Source organism: Chiloscyllium punctatum, chromosome 17 (genome assembly GCF_047496795.1).
Source record: "Chiloscyllium punctatum isolate Juve2018m chromosome 17, sChiPun1.3, whole genome shotgun sequence".
NCBI classification, from domain to species: Eukaryota; Metazoa; Chordata; class Chondrichthyes; order Orectolobiformes; family Hemiscylliidae; genus Chiloscyllium; species Chiloscyllium punctatum.
This window is the reverse complement of record NC_092755.1, coordinates 49,610,646-49,625,775: the sequence shown is the minus strand read 5'-3', so window position 1 is coordinate 49,625,775 and position 15,130 is coordinate 49,610,646. Positions and strand designations below refer to the sequence as shown.

Here is a 15,130-nt window from a genome sequence, read left to right as displayed (position 1 = left end):
ACAAAATGCAATTCCGCATTTCTGCAGCTCCCTTGCATTCACACTCAGCAACAATCCCTCATACACAGTCTCACTCTCGCACACACACACTCTCTCTCACATGCACACGCACACACACTCTCTATCTGTCTCTCACACACACACTCTCTCTCTCACATGCACGCACAAACACACTCTCTCCCTCTCATACACACAAATTCTCCCTTTCTCTGTCTCTCTCACACACACACTCTCACTCACACACACACACTTCTCCCTCTTACACACACACAGACACACGCACTCTCTCACACACACACTATCTCACACACACACTCTTTCTCACACACACCAACAAATTCTTCCTCTCTCTCTCTCAGACACACGCAAACACACTCTTGCAGACATACACATACAAATTCTCTCTCTCTCACACGCACCCACTCTCACTCACACACACACATACACGCACATACACACACACATTCTCTCTCTCTCGCACACACATTCTCTCTCTCTCAAACACACTCTCTCTCACACACACACATTCTTTCACTCTCTCACACACAAAGACACATGCACACTCTCTCTTACACACACACACGCACACTCTGTCTCTCTCACACACATACACACTCTGTCTCTCTCAAACACACCTACAAATTCTCCCTCTCTGTTTCTCACACACACACATGCCCACACACTCATATACACACTCACACCCTCTCTCTCTCAAACACACATATACACATACATACTCTCACTCACACACACACAGACAGACACAAACACACACTCTCAGACACATACTCACACACATTCTCTCACTCTCACACACACAAACACACACACGTACACGCTGCTTCTCTTGCGCTCACACACACACATGCGCTCTCTCTCACACACACACACGCTAACATACACACTCTCTCTCCTTCACACAAACACACACTCTCTCTCTCACACACACGCCCACAGGCACACACAATCTCACACACACACACCTCTCTCTCTCTCACACACACACACTCTCTCTCACACGCACACAAACACATGCTAACACACACACGCTCTCTCCTTCACACACACACACAAACACACACACACTCACAGGCACACACACAATCTTTATCTCTCACACACACACACACACACACAATCTCTCTCTCTCACACACACACACAAACACAATCAGGTCAGGAGCTGAGTGACCCTGGGGGAAGCCAAACTGGGTGTCACTGAGCAGGTGCTGCTTGATAGCACTGTTGGTGAGCCCTTCCATCACTTTACCGAGGATTGGGAACAGATGGATGGGAGAGGAATTGGCTGAGTTGGATTTGTCCTGCTTTTTATGTCCAGGACATACCTGGATAATTTCCCACATGGCCAGGTCGATCCCAGTGTTGTCACTGTCCTGGTAGAACTTGGCTGGAGGAAGGGCATGTTGTGAAGCAGCAGCCTTCAGGAGCAGTGCCAGAGCACAGAGCCTTTGCAGTGTCCAGTGTCTCTTGATCTGACACGGAGTGAATGGAATTGTTGGAAGAATGGTGTCTGTGATGGTGGGGAGCACAGGGGGAGACTGAGTAAGATCATCCGGTGGGCACTTGCGGCTGAAGATTGTTGTAAAAGCCTCAGCCTTATCTTTGATAGTGACAGGTTGGACTCTTCCATCTTTGTGAAGGGGGAGCGACTCCTCTCCAAGAAGCTGTGAAATGTGGGGGCAGTGTGTGGGTGTGGGAAGGTTTGTTTGGGGAAAAGGGAAGAATGTCAGGAGTGGGATTTGAACCCACGCCCCTAGAAAGGGACCAGAATTCACAAGCCCAGATGCAGAGCAAGGACTAACACTCCTTGAGTCTGGCGCCTTAGACCACTCGGCCATCCTGACAAGCTGCTGCAGATGCCTTTCCAGATGTCTTTCTCACTCTGTACAATTAGTCACCTTGCTCTTGTGCAGACACAAAATGCAATTCCGCATTTCTGCAGCTCCCTTGCATTCACACTCAGCAACAATCCCTCATACACAGTCTCACTCTCGCACACACACACTCTCTCTCACATGCACACGCACACACACTCTCTATCTGTCTCTCACACACACACTCTCTCTCTCACATGCACACACAAACACACTCTCTCCCTCTCATACACACAAATTCTCCCTTTCTCTGTCTCTCTCACACACACACTCTCACTCACACACACACACTTCTCCCTCTTACACACACACAGACACACGCACTCTCTCACACACACACTATCTCACACACACACTCTTTCTCACACACACCAACAAATTCTTCCTCTCTCTCTCTCAGACACACGCAAACACACTCTTGCAGACATACACATACAAATTCTCTCTCTCTCACACGCACCCACTCTCACTCACACACACACATACACGCACATACACACACACATTCTCTCTCTCTCGCACACACATTCTCTCTCTCTCAAACACACTCTCTCTCACACACACACATTCTTTCACTCTCTCACACACAAAGACACATGCACACTCTCTCTTCCACACACACACGCACACTCTGTCTCTCTCACACACATACACACTCTGTCTCTCTCAAACACACCTACAAATTCTCCCTCTCTGTTTCTCACACACACACATGCCCACACACTCATATACACACTCACACCCTCTCTCTCTCAAACACACATATACACATACATACTCTCACTCACACACACACAGACAGACACAAACACACACTCTCAGACACATACTCACACACATTCTCTCACTCTCACACACACAAACACACACACGTACACGCTGCCTCTCTTGCGCTCACACACACACATGCACTCTCTCTCACACACACACACGCTAACATACACACTCTCTCTCCTTCACACAAACACACACTCTCTCTCTCACACACACGCCCACAGGCACACACAATCTCACACACACACACCTCTCTCTCTCACACACACACCACACACACACACTCTCTCTCACACGCACACAAACACATGCTAACACACACACGCTCTCTCCTTCACACACACACACAAACACACACACACTCACAGGCACACACACAATCTTTATCTCTCACACACACACACACACACAATCTCTCTCTCTCTCACACACACACACACAAACACAATCAGGTCAGGAGCTGAGTGACCCTGGGGGAAGCCAAACTGGGTGTCACTGAGCAGGTGCTGCTTGATAGCCCTGTTGGTGAGCCCTTCCATCACTTTACCGAGGATTGGGAACAGATGGATGGGAGAGGAATTGGCTGAGTTGGATTTGTCCTGCTTTTTATGTCCAGGACATACCTGGATAATTTCCCACATGGCCAGGTCGATCCCAGTGTTGTAACTGTCCAGGGAGAACTTGGCTGGAGGAAGGGCATGTTGTGGAGCAGCAGCCTTCAGGAGCAGTGCCAGAGCACAGAGCCTTTGCAGTGTCCAGTGTCTCTTGATCTGACACGGAGTGAATGGAATTGTTGGAAGAATGGTGTCTGTGATGGTGGGGAGCACAGGGGGAGACTGAGTAAGATCATCCGGTGGGCACTTGCGGCTGAAGATTGTTGTAAAAGCCTCAGCCTTATCTTTGAAAGTGACAGGTTGGACTCTTCCATCTTTGTGAAGGGGGAGCGACTCCTCTCCAAGAAGCTGTGAAATGTGGGGGCAGTGTGTGGGTGTGGGAAGGTTTGTTTGGGGAAAAGGGAAGAATGTCAGGAGTGGGATTTGAACCCACGCCCCTAGAAAGGGACCAGAATTCACAAGCCCAGATGCAGAGCAAGGACTAACACTCCTTGAGTCTGGCGCCTTAGACCACTCTGCCATCCGGACAAGCTGCTGCAGATGCCTTTCCAGATGTCTTTCTCACTCTGTACAATTAGTCACCTTGCTCTTGTGCAGACACAAAATGCAATTCCGCATTTCTGCAGCTCCCTTGCATTCACACTCAGCAACAATCCCTCATACACAGTCTCACTCTCGCACACACACACTCTCTCTCACATGCACACGCACACACACTCTCTATCTGTCTCTCACACACACACTCTCTCTCTCACATGCACACACAAACACACTCTCTCCCTCTCATACACACAAATTCTCCCTTTCTCTGTCTCTCTCACACACACACTCTCACTCACACACACACACTTCTCCCTCTTACACACACACAGACACACGCACTCTCTCACACACACACTATCTCACACACACACTCTTTCTCACACACACCAACAAATTCTTCCTCTCTCTCTCTCAGACACACGCAAACACACTCTTGCAGACATACACATACAAATTCTCTCTCTCTCACACGCACCCACTCTCACTCACACACACACATACACGCACATACACACACACATTCTCTCTCTCTCGCACACACATTCTCTCTCTCTCAAACACACTCTCTCTCACACACACACATTCTTTCACTCTCTCACACACAAAGACACATGCACACTCTCTCTTCCACACACACACGCACACTCTGTCTCTCTCACACACATACACACTCTGTCTCTCTCAAACACACCTACAAATTCTCCCTCTCTGTTTCTCACACACACACATGCCCACACACTCATATACACACTCACACCCTCTCTCTCTCAAACACACATATACACATACATACTCTCACTCACACACACACAGACAGACACAAACACACACTCTCAGACACATACTCACACACATTCTCTCACTCTCACACACACAAACACACACACGTACACGCTGCCTCTCTTGCGCTCACACACACACATGCACTCTCTCTCACACACACACACGCTAACATACACACTCTCTCTCCTTCACACAAACACACACTCTCTCTCTCACACACACGCCCACAGGCACACACAATCTCACACACACACACCTCTCTCTCTCACACACACACCACACACACACACTCTCTCTCACACGCACACAAACACATGCTAACACACACACGCTCTCTCCTTCACACACACACACAAACACACACACACTCACAGGCACACACACAATCTTTATCTCTCACACACACACACACACACAATCTCTCTCTCTCACACACACACACAAACACAATCAGGTCAGGAGCTGAGTGACCCTGGGGGAAGCCAAACTGGGTGTCACTGAGCAGGTGCTGCTTGATAGCACTGTTGGTGAGCCCTTCCATCACTTTACCGAGGATTGGGAACAGATGGATGGGAGAGGAATTGGCTGAGTTGGATTTGTCCTGCTTTTTATGTCCAGGACATACCTGGATAATTTCCCACATGGCCAGGTCGATCCCAGTGTTGTCACTGTCCTGGTAGAACTTGGCTGGAGGAAGGGCATGTTGTGGAGCAGCAGCCTTCAGGAGCAGTGCCAGAGCACAGAGCCTTTGCAGTGTCCAGTGTCTCTTGATCTGACACGGAGTGAATGGAATTGTTGGAAGAATGGTGTCTGTGATGGTGGGGAGCACAGGGGGAGACTGAGTAAGATCATCCGGTGGGCACTTGCGGCTGAAGATTGTTGTAAAAGCCTCAGCCTTATCTTTGAAAGTGACAGGTTGGACTCTTCCATCTTTGTGAAGGGGGAGCGACTCCTCTCCAAGAAGCTGTGAAATGTGGGGGCAGTGTGTGGGTGTGGGAAGGTTTGTTTGGGGAAAAGGGAAGAATGTCAGGAGTGGGATTTGAACCCACGCCCCTAGAAAGGGACCAGAATTCACAAGCCCAGATGCAGAGAAAGGACTAACACTCCTTGAGTCTGGCGCCTTAGACCACTCGGCCATCCTGACAAGTTGCTGCAGATGCCTTTCCAGATGTCTTTCTCACTCTGTACAATTAGTCACCTTGCTCTTGTGCAGACACAAAATGCAATTCCGCATTTCTGCAGCTCCCTTGCATTCACACTCAGCAACAATCCCTCATACACAGTCTCACTCTCGCACACACACACTCTCTCTCACATGCACACGCACACACACTCTCTATCTGTCTCTCACACACACACTCTCTCTCTCACATGCACGCACAAACACACTCTCTCCCTCTCATACACACAAATTCTCCCTTTCTCTGTCTCTCTCACACACACACTCTCACTCACACACACACACTTCTCCCTCTTACACACACACAGACACACGCACTCTCTCACACACACACTATCTCACACACACACTCTTTCTCACACACACCAACAAATTCTTCCTCTCTCTCTCTCAGACACACGCAAACACACTCTTGCAGACATACACATACAAATTCTCTCTCTCTCACACGCACCCACTCTCACTCACACACACACATACACGCACATACACACACACATTCTCTCTCTCTCGCACACACATTCTCTCTCTCTCAAACACACTCTCTCTCACACACACACATTCTTTCACTCTCTCACACACAAACACACATGCACACTCTCTCTTACACACACACATGCACACTCTGTCTCTCTCACACACATACACACTCTGTCTCTCTCAAACACACCTACAAATTCTCCCTCTCTGTTTCTCACACACACACATGCCCACACACTCATATACACACTCACACCCTCTCTCTCTCAAACACACATATACACATACATACTCTCTCTCACACACACACAGACAGACACAAACACACACTCTCAGACACATACTCACACACATTCTCTCACTCTCACACACAAAAACACACACACGTACACGCTACCTCTCTTGCACTCACACACACACATGCACTCTCTCTCACACACACACACGCTAACATACACACTCTCTCTCCTTCACACAAACACACACTCTCTCTCTCACACACACGCCCACAGGCACACACAATCTCACACACACACACCTCTCTCTCTCACACACACACACACTCTCTCTCACACGCACACAAACACATGCTAACACACACACGCTCTCTCCTTCACACACACACACAAACACACACACACTCACAGGCACACACACAATCTTTATCTCTCACACACACACACACACACACAATCTCTCTCTCTCTCACACACACACACACACAAACACAATCAGGTCAGGAGCTGAGTGACCCTGGGGGAAGCCAACCTGGGTGTCACTGAGCAGGTGCTGCTTGATAGCCCTGTTGGTGAGCCCTTCCATCACTTTACCGAGGATTGGGAACAGATGGATGGGAGAGGAATTGGCTGAGTTGGATTTGTCCTGCTTTTTATGTCCAGGACATACCTGGATAATTTCCCACATGGCCAGGTCGATCCCAGTGTTGTAACTGTCCTGGGAGAACTTGGCTGGAGGAAGGGCATGTTGTGGAGTAGCAGCCTTCAGGATCAGTGCCAGAGCACAGAGCCTTTGCAGTGTCCAGTGTCTCTTGATCTGACATGGAGTGAATGGAATTGTTGGAAGAATGGTGTCTGTGATGGTGGGGAGCACAGGGGGAGACTGAGTAAGATCATCCTGTGGGCACTTGCGGCTGAAGATTGTTGTAAAAGCCTCAGCCTTATCTTTGATAGTGACAGGTTGGACTCTTCCATCTTTGTGAAGGGGGAGCGACTCCTCTCCAAGAAGCTGTGAAATGTGGGGGCAGTGTGTGGGTGTGGGAAGGTTTGTTTGGGGAAAAGGGAAGAATGTCAGGAGTGGGATTTGAACCCACGCCCCTAGAAAGGGACCAGAATTCACAAGCCCAGACGCAGAGAAAGGACTAACACTCCTTGAGTCTGGCGCCTTAGACCACTCGGCCATCCGGACAAGCTGCTGCAGATGTCCTTCCAGATGTCTTTCTCACTCTGTACAATTAGTCACCTTGCTCTTGTGCAGACACAAAATGCAATTCCGCATTTCTGCAGCTCCCTTACATTCACACTCAGCAACAATCCCTCATACACAGTCTCACTCTCGCACACACACACTCTCTCTCACATGCACACGCACACACACTCTCTATCTGTCTCTCACACACACACTCTCTCTCTCACATGCACACACAAACACACTCTCTCCCTCTCATACACACAAATTCTCCCTTTCTCTGTCTCTCTCACACACACACTCTCACTCACACACACACACTTCTCCCTCTTACACACACACAGACACACGCACTCTCTCACACACACACTATCTCACACACACACTCTTTCTCACACACACCAACAAATTCTTCCTCTCTCTCTCTCAGACACACGCAAACACACTCTTGCAGACATACACATACAAATTCTCTCTCTCTCACACGCACCCACTCTCACTCACACACACACATACACGCACATACACACACACATTCTCTCTCTCTCGCACACACATTCTCTCTCTCAAACACACTCTCTCTCACACACACACATTCTTTCACTCTCTCACACACAAAGACACATGCACACTCTCTCTTACACACACACACGCACACTCTGTCTCTCTCACACACATACACACTCTGTCTCTCTCAAACACACCTACAAATTCTCCCTCTCTGTTTCTCACACACACACATGCCCACACACTCATATACACACTCACACCCTCTCTCTCTCAAACACACATATACACATACATACTCTCACTCACACACACACAGACAGACACAAACACACACTCTCAGACACATACTCACACACATTCTCTCACTCTCACACACACAAACACACACACGTACACGCTGCCTCTCTTGCGCTCACACACACACATGCACTCTCTCTCACACACACACACGCTAACATACACACTCTCTCTCCTTCACACAAACACACACTCTCTCTCTCACACACACGCCCACAGGCACACACAATCTCACACACACACACCTCTCTCTCTCACACACACACACACTCTCTCTCACACGCACACAAACACATGCTAACACACACACGCTCTCTCCTTCACACACACACACAAACACACACACACTCACAGGCACACACACAATCTTTATCTCTCACACACACACACACACACACAATCTCTCTCTCTCACACACACACACAAACACAATCAGGTCAGGAGCTGAGTGACCCTGGGGGAAGCCAAACTGGGTGTCACTGAGCAGGTGCTGCTTGATAGCACTGTTGGTGAGCCCTTCCATCACTTTACCGAGGATTGGGAACAGATGGATGGGAGAGGAATTGGCTGAGTTGGATTTGTCCTGCTTTTTATGTCCAGGACATACCTGGATAATTTCCCACATGGCCAGGTCGATCCCAGTGTTGTCACTGTCCTGGTAGAACTTGGCTGGAGGAAGGGCATGTTGTGAAGCAGCAGCCTTCAGGAGCAGTGCCAGAGCACAGAGCCTTTGCAGTGTCCAGTGTCTCTTGATCTGACACGGAGTGAATGGAATTGTTGGAAGAATGGTGTCTGTGATGGTGGGGAGCACAGGGGGAGACTGAGTAAGATCATCCGGTGGGCACTTGCGGCTGAAGATTGTTGTAAAAGCCTCAGCCTTATCTTTGATAGTGACAGGTTGGACTCTTCCATCTTTGTGAAGGGGGAGCGACTCCTCTCCAAGAAGCTGTGAAATGTGGGGGCAGTGTGTGGGTGTGGGAAGGTTTGTTTGGGGAAAAGGGAAGAATGTCAGGAGTGGGATTTGAACCCACGCCCCTAGAAAGGGACCAGAATTCACAAGCCCAGATGCAGAGCAAGGACTAACACTCCTTGAGTCTGCCGCCTTAGACCACTCGGCCATCCTGACAAGCTGCTGCAGATGCCTTTCCAGATGTCTTTCTCACTCTGTACAATTAGTCACCTTGCTCTTGTGCAGACACAAAATGCAATTCCGCATTTCTGCAGCTCCCTTGCATTCACACTCAGCAACAATCCCTCATACACAGTCTCACTCTCGCACACACACACTCTCTCTCACATGCACACGCACACACACTCTCTATCTGTCTCTCACACACACACTCTCTCTCTCACATGCACGCACAAACACACTCTCTCCCTCTCATACACACAAATTCTCCCTTTCTCTGTCTCTCTCACACACACACTCTCACTCACACACACACACTTCTCCCTCTTACACACACACAGACACACGCACTCTCTCACACACACACTATCTCACACACACACTCTTTCTCACACACACCAACAAATTCTTCCTCTCTCTCTCTCAGACACACGCAAACACACTCTTGCAGACATACACATACAAATTCTCTCTCTCTCACACGCACCCACTCTCACTCACACACACACATACACGCACATACACACACACATTCTCTCTCTCTCGCACACACATTCTCTCTCTCTCAAACACACTCTCTATCACACACACACATTCTTTCACTCTCTCACACACAAACACACATGCACACTCTCTCTTACACACACACATGCACACTCTGTCTCTCTCACACACATACACACTCTGTCTCTCTCAAACACACCTACAAATTCTCCCTCTCTGTTTCTCACACACACACATGCCCACACACTCATATACACACTCACACCCTCTCTCTCTCAAACACACATATACACATACATACTCTCTCTCACACACACACAGACAGACACAAACACACACTCTCAGACACATACTCACACACATTCTCTCACTCTCACACACAAAAACACACACACGTACACGCTACCTCTCTTGCACTCACACACACACATGCACTCTCTCTCACACACACACACGCTAACATACACACTCTCTCCCCTTCACACAAACACACACTCTCTCTCTCACACACACGCCCACAGGCACACACAATCTCACACACACACACCTCTCTCTCTCACACACACACACACTCTCTCTCACACGCACACAAACACATGCTAACACACACACGCTCTCTCCTTCACACGCACACACAAACACACACACACTCACAGGCACACACACAATCTTTATCTCTCACACACACACACACACACACAATCTCTCTCTCTCTCACACACACACACACAAACACAATCAGGTCAGGAGCTGAGTGACCCTGGGGGAAGCCAAACTGGGTGTCACTGAGCAGGTGCTGCTTGATAGCCCTGTTGGTGAGCCCTTCCATCACTTTACCGAGGATTGGGAACAGATGGATGGGAGAGGAATTGGCTGAGTTGGATTTGTCCTGCTTTTTATGTCCAGGACATACCTGGATAATTTCCCACATGGCCAGGTCGATCCCAGTGTTGTAACTGTCCTGGGAGAACCTGGCTGGAGGAAGGGCATGTTGTGGAGTAGCAGCCTTCAGGATCAGTGCCAGAGCACAGAGCCTTTGCAGTGTCCAGTGTCTCTTGATCTGACACGGAGTGAATGGAATTGTTGGAAGAATGGTGTCTGTGATGGTGGGGAGCACAGGGGGAGACTGAGTAAGATCATCCGGTGGGCACTTGCGGCTGAAGATTGTTGTAAAAGCCTCAGCCTTATCTTTGAAAGTGACAGGTTGGACTCTTCCATCTTTGTGAAGGGGGAGCGACTCCTCTCCAAGAAGCTGTGAAATGTGGGGGCAGTGTGTGGGTGTGGGAAGGTTTGTTTGGGGAAAAGGGAAGAATGTCAGGAGTGGGATTTGAACCCACGCCCCTAGAAAGGGACCAGAATTCACAAGCCCAGATGCAGAGAAAGGACTAACACTCCTTGAGTCTGGCACCTTAGACCACTCGGCCATCCTGACAAGCTGCCGCAGATGTCCTTCCAGATGTCTTTCTCACTCTGTACAATTAGTCACCTTGCTCTTGTGCAGACACAAAATGCAATTCCGCATTTCTGCAGCTCCCTTGCATTCACACTCAGCAACAATCCCTCATACACAGTCTCACTCTCGCACACACACACTCTCTCTCACATGCACACGCACACACACTCTCTATCTGTCTCTCACACACACACTCTCTCTCTCACATGCACGCACAAACACACTCTCTCCCTCTCATACACACAAATTCTCCCTTTCTCTGTCTCTCTCACACACACACTCTCACTCACACACACACACTTCTCCCTCTTACACACACACAGACACACGCACTCTCTCACACACACACTATCTCACACACACACTCTTTCTCACACACACCAACAAATTCTTCCTCTCTCTCTCTCAGACACACGCAAACACACTCTTGCAGACATACACATACAAATTCTCTCTCTCTCACACGCACCCACTCTCACTCACACACACACATACACGCACATACACACACACATTCTCTCTCTCTCGCACACACATTCTCTCTCTCAAACACACTCTCTCTCACACACACACATTCTTTCACTCTCTCACACACAAAGACACATGCACACTCTCTCTTACACACACACACGCACACTCTGTCTCTCTCACACACATACACACTCTGTCTCTCTCAAACACACCTACAAATTCTCCCTCTCTGTTTCTCACACACACACATGCCCACACACTCATATACACACTCACACCCTCTCTCTCTCAAACACACATATACACATACATACTCTCACTCACACACACACAGACAGACACAAACACACACTCTCAGACACATACTCACACACATTCTCTCACTCTCACACACACAAACACACACACGTACACGCTGCCTCTCTTGCGCTCACACACACACATGCACTCTCTCTCACACACACACACGCTAACATACACACTCTCTCTCCTTCACACAAACACACACTCTCTCTCTCACACACACGCCCACAGGCACACACAATCTCACACACACACACCTCTCTCTCTCACACACACACACACTCTCTCTCACACGCACACAAACACATGCTAACACACACACGCTCTCTCCTTCACACACACACACAAACACACACACACTCACAGGCACACACACAATCTTTATCTCTCACACACACACACACACACACAATCTCTCTCTCTCACACACACACACAAACACAATCAGGTCAGGAGCTGAGTGACCCTGGGGGAAGCCAAACTGGGTGTCACTGAGCAGGTGCTGCTTGATAGCACTGTTGGTGAGCCCTTCCATCACTTTACCGAGGATTGGGAACAGATGGATGGGAGAGGAATTGGCTGAGTTGGATTTGTCCTGCTTTTTATGTCCAGGACATACCTGGATAATTTCCCACATGGCCAGGTCGATCCCAGTGTTGTCACTGTCCTGGTAGAACTTGGCTGGAGGAAGGGCATGTTGTGAAGCAGCAGCCTTCAGGAGCAGTGCCAGAGCACAGAGCCTTTGCAGTGTCCAGTGTCTCTTGATCTGACACGGAGTGAATGGAATTGTTGGAAGAATGGTGTCTGTGATGGTGGGGAGCACAGGGGGAGACTGAGTAAGATCATCCGGTGGGCACTTGCGGCTGAAGATTGTTGTAAAAGCCTCAGCCTTATCTTTGAAAGTGACAGGTTGGACTCTTCCATCTTTGTGAAGGGGGAGCGACTCCTCTCCAAGAAGCTGTGAAATGTGGGGGCAGTGTGTGGGTGTGGGAAGGTTTGTTTGGGGAAAAGGGAAGAATGTCAGGAGTGGGATTTGAACCCACGCCCCTAGAAAGGGACCAGAATTCACAAGCCCAGATGCAGAGCAAGGACTAACACTCCTTGAGTCTGGCGCCTTAGACCACTCGGCCATCCTGACAAGCTGCTGCAGATGCCTTTCCAGATGTCTTTCTCACTCTGTACAATTAGTCACCTTGCTCTTGTGCAGACACAAAATGCAATTCCGCATTTCTGCAGCTCCCTTGCATTCACACTCAGCAACAATCCCTCATACACAGTCTCACTCTCGCACACACACACTCTCTCTCACATGCACACGCACACACACTCTCTATCTGTCTCTCACACACACACTCTCTCTCTCACATGCACGCACAAACACACTCTCTCCCTCTCATACACACAAATTCTCCCTTTCTCTGTCTCTCTCACACACACACTCTCACTCACACACACACACTTCTCCCTCTTACACACACACAGACACACGCACTCTCTCACACACACACTATCTCACACACACACTCTTTCTCACACACACCAACAAATTCTTCCTCTCTCTCTCTCAGACACACGCAAACACACTCTTGCAGACATACACATACAAATTCTCTCTCTCTCACACGCACCCACTCTCACTCACACACACACATACACGCACATACACACACACATTCTCTCTCTCTCGCACACACATTCTCTCTCTCTCAAACACACTCTCTCTCACACACACACATTCTTTCACTCTCTCACACACAAAGACACATGCACACTCTCTCTTACACACACACACACACACTCTGTCTCTCTCACACACATACACACTCTGTCTCTCTCAAACACACCTACAAATTCTCCCTCTCTGTTTCTCACACACACACATGCCCACACACTCATATACACACTCACACCCTCTCTCTCTCAAACACACATATACACATACATACTCTCTCTCACACACACACAGACAGACACAAACACACACTCTCAGACACATACTCACACACATTCTCTCACTCTCACACACAAAAACACACACACGTACACGCTGCCTCTCTTGCGCTCACACACACACATGCACTCTCTCTCACACACACACACGCTAACATACACACTCTCTCTCCTTCACACAAACACACACTCTCTCTCTCACACACACGCCCACAGGCACACACAATCTCACACACACACACCTCTCTCTCTCACACACACACACACTCTCTCTCACACGCACACAAACACATGCTAACACACACAGGCTCTCTCCTTCACACACACACACAAACACACACACACTCACAGGCACACACACAATCTTTATCTCTCACACACACACACACACACAATCTCTCTCTCTCTCGCACACACACACACAAACACAATCAGGTCAGGAGCTGAGTGACCCTGGGGGAAGCCAACCTGGGTGTCACTGAGCAGGTGCTGCTTGATAGCCCTGTTGGTGAGCCCTTCCATCACTTTACCGAGGATTGGGAACAGATGGATGGGAGAGGAATTGGCTGAGTTGGATTTGTCCTGCTTTTTATGTCCAGGACATACCTGGATAATTTCCCACATGGCCAGGTCGATCCCAGTGTTGTAACTGTCCTGGGAGAACTTGGCTGGAGGAAGGGCATGTTGTGGAGTAGCAGCCTTCAGGATCAGTGCCAGAGCACAGAGCCTTTGCAGTGTCCAGTGTCTCTTGATCTGACACGGAGTGAATGGAATTGTTGGAAGAATGGTGTCTGTGATGGTGGGGAGCACAGGGGGAGAC

The 15,130-nt window shown here is 49.1% G+C and overlaps 7 non-coding genes across 7 annotated transcripts; all 7 read right to left on the bottom strand.

Moving 5' to 3' along the window:
* Positions 1-1,744: 1,744 nt before the first annotated feature.
* On the bottom strand, positions 1,745-1,864 carry trnal-caa (transfer RNA leucine (anticodon CAA)). The gene is made up of 2 exons: positions 1,827-1,864; positions 1,745-1,790 (listed from the first exon to the last, which is right to left on the bottom strand). It is a non-coding gene; the product is annotated as a tRNA-Leu (tRNA).
* Positions 1,865-3,690: 1,826 nt separating this feature from the next.
* On the bottom strand, positions 3,691-3,810 carry trnal-caa (transfer RNA leucine (anticodon CAA)). The gene is made up of 2 exons: positions 3,773-3,810; positions 3,691-3,736 (listed from the first exon to the last, which is right to left on the bottom strand). It is a non-coding gene; the product is annotated as a tRNA-Leu (tRNA).
* Positions 3,811-5,632: 1,822 nt separating this feature from the next.
* trnal-caa (transfer RNA leucine (anticodon CAA)) lies at positions 5,633-5,752 on the bottom strand. Its single transcript has 2 exons — positions 5,715-5,752; positions 5,633-5,678 (listed from the first exon to the last, which is right to left on the bottom strand). It is a non-coding gene; the product is annotated as a tRNA-Leu (tRNA).
* Positions 5,753-7,573: 1,821 nt separating this feature from the next.
* Positions 7,574-7,693, bottom strand: trnal-caa (transfer RNA leucine (anticodon CAA)). Its single transcript has 2 exons — positions 7,656-7,693; positions 7,574-7,619 (listed from the first exon to the last, which is right to left on the bottom strand). It is a non-coding gene; the product is annotated as a tRNA-Leu (tRNA).
* Positions 7,694-9,506: 1,813 nt separating this feature from the next.
* Positions 9,507-9,626, bottom strand: trnal-caa (transfer RNA leucine (anticodon CAA)). The gene is made up of 2 exons: positions 9,589-9,626; positions 9,507-9,552 (listed from the first exon to the last, which is right to left on the bottom strand). It is a non-coding gene; the product is annotated as a tRNA-Leu (tRNA).
* Positions 9,627-11,445: 1,819 nt separating this feature from the next.
* trnal-caa (transfer RNA leucine (anticodon CAA)) lies at positions 11,446-11,565 on the bottom strand. The gene is made up of 2 exons: positions 11,528-11,565; positions 11,446-11,491 (listed from the first exon to the last, which is right to left on the bottom strand). It is a non-coding gene; the product is annotated as a tRNA-Leu (tRNA).
* Positions 11,566-13,378: 1,813 nt separating this feature from the next.
* On the bottom strand, positions 13,379-13,498 carry trnal-caa (transfer RNA leucine (anticodon CAA)). The gene is made up of 2 exons: positions 13,461-13,498; positions 13,379-13,424 (listed from the first exon to the last, which is right to left on the bottom strand). It is a non-coding gene; the product is annotated as a tRNA-Leu (tRNA).
* Between the last annotated feature and the right edge of the window lie 1,632 nt (positions 13,499-15,130).